Source organism: Eufriesea mexicana, unplaced genomic scaffold (genome assembly GCF_001483705.2).
Source record: "Eufriesea mexicana isolate 0111107269 unplaced genomic scaffold, ASM148370v2 scaffold1312, whole genome shotgun sequence".
NCBI lineage: Eukaryota > Metazoa > Arthropoda > Insecta > Hymenoptera > Apidae > Eufriesea > Eufriesea mexicana.
Window position 1 is genome coordinate 1,603,614 of NW_016909446.1, and position 5,960 is coordinate 1,609,573.

Genomic DNA, 5,960 nt, shown 5'->3' on the forward strand with positions numbered 1-5,960 from the left:
TGCGCGCCGAACTCGAACTGAACTAAAGACAGAGATGGCAGACACGCGGTGGTGTACTCCTTCCCGGCAGCTCGCCGGGCTCCTCGCTTCCCCCACTCTTGCCAACTCCCTTCAAGCTTCCCCCACTCCGAGCAGGCACGGCTCAAGGTATTGCCGATATGAAGCGCCACGGGTTACTACGCTGATAATCAATCGAATTAGTTTAATCTACGATGGCCCTTTTTTCAGCCAACGAATCTTGCCTAACATCCTTACGTCGTGTCGCATTAAAGAGAATTTTAATTCAATTTATTCTCCATCCTTCCTCGATTTTTTCTCGATATACGATAATTGATTGAAATTTAATCATACGTGCTTTTTCCCGTTACTATCTTTGCGAAATAATTCTATATATTTAACGATGATAAAAATAGGAAGATTTTATGTAATAGAAGATAAAGAAGAATTTAAGTAAAATAACGTAACATGTAAATTGATTATTTTAGAGTAACGTGATTCGATAAGGAAGAGTTGAAATTTATAAACATGTAAGATACAAAGTAAAAACTTGTTCGGAAATAGATACGAGAGTAGCTTCTTTATGACTCAGGTTTGACCCAGTATTCGTCGCACGCGTGACAAATTTTTCATAGCTTGACCATGCTGGAGTTTCTTTTAGAGCGAACAACCCTGGAGCTATTCACTGATTTAGTAGATTGCAAACGGATTTTGTTCCTCGGATCTTCTAGAAACGAAACAAGCGTATTTTAATCTACGAAAAGATTTATAGAATACGGAATAACAAGGATAATCGAATATTTACGTTAAAATATATCACGAGATATTAGGATGTCTGATTCCATATTTGCCAGAAAGCACACCCGATACGCGCGTATATCAAGGTTTTAAGGATAAAGAGAAAAAGAGGGTAAAACACATGTTCATCATAAATTTACATCCACCGCTCTCTCACGAAGCTATAGGATTGCATCTACATCCTGTAACGCGGTCACAAAAAGCCCGGAACAAGGGGGAGGATGAGCTCAACTAGTATTACGTAATCCTCGTATTCGCTAATCTGATTACAAGATAGCTAATTCGTAAGCACCGTAGAATTTCATGTGTAATAAATTCTGGAAGATCAACGTCTCGTTCATCTCTAACAAGCTTCGATACGAAGAAGAATAACTCGTTTTCAAAAAGAAAATCAATTTTATTAAAATTAACCAAATCGTAATTCATACTTATACACGCTATTCCAAGTTATTAATATTAAACGAATCCTGTAATAAAAGATTTACAAAAATATTACCCCTTAACATTTGCCCATCCCTCAAGACTCTTTCATTTCCTTTGCACTGCCCGCAGCTAAAGGTTGCCCTGATTCCTTTCTATTTCTAGACTGATATGCCATGGAACTGCGGAAACGTCTCGGCTTACTTAACAAAAAATTATATAAATTACCTTCTCGGTATTACGAATAAAAGAACATGCTATTATTTTATAAGAATTCTAGATCATAAGATAAATTCCGGCTTAAGCAATTCTATTTAACGAGACTGTAATATCATTCCCTGCTTATTTAAGCGGAAATCTGTACGTCACAATTAAACGTTATCTGTCTACGTTGAGAAGCAATACAATAACCATGGTAAAAGAGCTATTCCATTCTTTTAAAAGCCTCGCTTTGCGTGTGCGTTTCAGTACAGATAACGGAGAATGCCACTTACACCGTGTCATTCTTCCTCCTTAACGAATCGAGGTACAAAATCCTGTCCGACATAATAACCAAACATTTATCGAGTCTCCGTGTCCTAAAAAGTTTCCAAGTTCTACAAAGTAATAAATAAACGTGAATTAATCTCGTAACAAAGGTAACGTTACTTAACGTAAACTAACCTACAATAATTCCCAACGAAATTACCATGGCAATCTTCCAATTCCAAAGCCGTAAAGGATATCCGATAATCGGAAAAAAAAACTCATTTCACGAGCATCTCCACGCGCTCGTATCGGTTAAGTTAAGAAAGTCGAATCACGTCCCAGATATCGCGAAGAAAGTTCGGAAGCGGTCCAACGTGCATTTTCGGGCCGGTCGACCAGCGTACCGAACTTTCCACATTCATCGAACACTTCTTCCGGTGTCTTAGCCAACCGTGGGACTTCCTCCCGTATCGCGATCCATTGCAGCAATCGCACCAGGCTGCACAGTTTCGCGCTTGTTCCTCGAATTCGGCACAGCTGAGCCGACTTCGGCACCGCTCGGCCACAATCGCAGGCGATGCATCGATTTTCCGCCGTTACTGCAGCTACGATGCATCGCCTTTGCACCGTGACCGCGTTGACACTTGCCAACTTTCCTTCTGAAACCTTTCATCTTCCTTCACTTCTGTTCTTCTGGAAAAAAAATGATCATGCGTAATATGTGAAGAAAATATTCAACGTAAAATTTTTATAATATCCGTAAATAATGAAATATTCATAACCTAAATCGATTTGGAAAAAATATGATACACAAAATGTCAGCTTTGCGTACACGTAGACAAGAGATCGAAGCTAGATTATTTCCCTTCGTGTTCTAATTATTTAGTTTTGTTAATGTACTGAACATAAAATTATTACATATTGATTCGAGTCTATGCGAATCTAACATGTTCTTAAATCGAAAAGTTGTAAGGGCGAGGTAGCATGGCGAGCTTCATTAAAAATATTGCTTTTAATTACCGACGAGAAAGTTCCTTTATTCAGTGGTTGAAAGAGCTAGCTAACCATTAGTGTTAATCAATTTCCAAGAGGATTTATTGCCCTATTACGAAAAACTTTTTAGGCTCACGTACTTCTTTTTTCATTTACAAGAAACTTTCGCGCCATTTCATCGCCTTATACTAACGATGAACTGGAACTTTTCAGATTTATAACGTGCGGCTAAACTGCAACTGTAACAAATCAAATACGATTCTTATTTTTAAGATATATTTTGATTGAGTATAATTATAGATAATCGAACAAAGATAAAACCTTCGTTGATTTTACATCAATCGATCGAAAATAAAACGAAAGAATCGAAATTTCGATGCACGTATGTATCATTTCTCCGGATTACATAACCTAACGTAACCTCTTCGCTTGGATCGTACCCTCCACCGAAACCTTTGCTCACCTCGACACACAAGGTGTTAACCAACACCGCTTTTATCACGTTGTACCTAAGCAACACGAGTAGCATCGAAACAACTGACATCAAAAATACCCACCAAATAAAATTAAAGAAACATTTACACCCACGGACATACGAGCCATAATTCTTCCCTGATCGTTGCAACATAAGACGAAACTCGTCTCTGCATTGTCGTTAAATCCAATCCATGGAAACCGTTATTAAAGGCAATCTAATTGTTGGCTCGGTTGTAACCGGAGATTAGGGTCAGGGTGAAGTTCAATTCAGCCGCAGGAATGAAAAGATGCTGCAGGTGGAGACGGGCAGAGTAACATTAAACAACTGTACGACTGGTTCCTCTAGATTTCACGCTGCTTTCCGACAGGTAGTGCCCTCGGGACACACACCGAAAGAACCAGATGGGAAACTCGATGTATCGTTCCGGACAAACCCTGTCATTGAAACTGATCGTTCCACGCGGGAGGTAGAGGTCCTTGCGTCTTATTCACGATGCGACTACTTCTGACCAATCATCTCGCATCTTGAATGAGCCACCTGCAGTTACCAGAGAGAATACGGATGTATGATAAATTTGAATCGTTCGACTGGGTTGTTACCTAATCCTTTTAGTGGTACCGATCAGGGCTTCGTCGATCGTATCTAACCTCTTCGATCACAAATCGTTTCTTCGTTTTGTACCCAACGAAGTTAAAGCACACGATGAGAGCAAGAAAGGTGTCAGGTTTGATCGGCATCTGAAAATTCTAAAGGGTTTTTGTAGAAGATTGCTTCGGTAAAAGATGGTCGAATAAATTACTCGCAAGGATAAATACTCGAATGTCACGAACTGATTGCGAGGTGTAAAAAGAAAAAAATTTCGAAAGTAAATACGAGTAATCATTCGATAAACGATATTTATCAAAACGTAGATAGTAGAAAATTAGCAAACACGAGCAGTTAGAAATATCAATTTGGATAGAGGTTAGGGTAACCTCTTTATCTGCTCTCGAAAGTGAGTATCCGTCAATTGGATGTTTTTATTTAACACTAAAGCTACTTGATCGAGAGATAAGGAAGTTATGTAACGTTCGTAGATAATGCGAATTCTTACGACTAACCAAACAGGTGATTAACCTACGAATTACGATCGAACTTACACACGTTGGATAATAGCCTCGAAATAGATACACAGTTTAATTTTCACTGAATAACGAACTCTTTTAAATAGAATTTTCCAGATTTCTCTCTTCTCTGGGTCGCATGAACAATGTAGTATTTCGTCGCGCGGATTTCTTTGTGGGAAGAATAGAAGCACGGAAGCGAGAGCATGCGAATCAAAGTACGCCTCGCGGAAAGATAGGGGTTGTTCAAGGATACTAGAGTTTGATGGTGGCCCAAAGTATTCTTGTAATACTCGACCCAATTTCGTTCTCCGTCGTGTAATTACTAAGCGAGTAAGAAAGTTAACGTGCATTCGTCTGCTTCTGAGACAAGCGTCGTTCGCCCTGCATCGACATCGACTTCTATCGATATCTCGAAAACAATCTAGCTCACTCGAGAAAGCGAAAACGTAGTATATACACAAATAACATTAACGGAGTTATAACGATTTTTACCCAGTATCTGAAGAATATAGATCTATGGAACACCGGGAATATAATTTTAACGATAATGTATTTTATGCAATGGTAAAAATAAAAATTCCGAAAAAATTGGTTTCGACTTGTCTGCTAGTTGTAGTGATAATAGTATCATTAAGAATATGATTTTTCGCGTTCAATTCTTCTAAACCGAAAAATCATGAGTCAGAATGGTACTATTCGATATCAGTTGTGTTGCATACGGTGCATAAAATTACGTACGTCGGACATCTTATCGCCGATCCGTGTCGTCATGCGCAGTTGAACTTTCGACGGACACCGATTTTGCGTATCTAGTTGAACTATTCGATAAAATCGATTCGGTTGCCTTCTTTGCTCGGAGGAAAAAGGAGTGACGACTGGGGAGGAGAGAAAAAAATAAAAGAGGAAGATAGTGGAAGGGGGAAAAACGAACGCGGTCGTTCAAACACGCATCGATATTCCTTGTGCTCTCCATCTTGTCGTCATGATATAAAATACCAACTGAAAAAGGAGCGCTGAATGGCCAATGCCGGACTAAAAACCGGACTTGCTCTCGTTACGCGACGCCAAAGAAACGAAACAGTTGGCTGCGGCACAGTGCAGGTGGGTTGCCAGATGGTCAGAACGAAAACAGTGAATGAAGAAACGAAAAGAAACGAAAAGGCGTCGTTGGTCACATCGTGCGGGCGCATGCGGACGACAAGACAAACGCAACCGTGCGAACTGAATACCAATTCCTACTTCCGGTCGCGCGATTCCATTTCATTTCGTTTCGTCTAACGCATTGTAAAGTTTCAGATGTGACATTCAATTATAGACATGTCGAATTTTAAAAATGAGATAACAATAATGGAACTTGTAAATTTTATTTTTCGTAGGAACCAATTGGTAAATAATATTTGTGTATTAATAAAGATTACTGTTTGAGTTTTCTGTTTAAATTTGTGTAACTTCTTAATCTTCATCTTTTAATAGTTATAATATCTTAAAATTATTAAATATACGATTGTTATTATTTTTTTAATAATAATTTATTGTATTATTTGTAATTTTGATTGTTTTAGATGTTCTGATTTATGTATTTCACTTTTTAATCGTAAAAATAAAATGTGAAAAAATATATTTCATCTGGCTCCGACCGGAATCGAACCGGCGATCTTCTGCGCGTAAAGCAGACGTGATAACCGCTACACCACGGAACC

The 5,960-nt window shown here is 38.7% G+C and overlaps 1 non-coding gene across 1 annotated transcript; it reads right to left on the bottom strand.

The window, feature by feature from the left end:
* Positions 1–5,887: 5,887 nt before the first annotated feature.
* On the bottom strand, positions 5,888–5,960 carry TRNAV-UAC (transfer RNA valine (anticodon UAC)). The gene has a single exon. It is a non-coding gene; the product is annotated as a tRNA-Val (tRNA).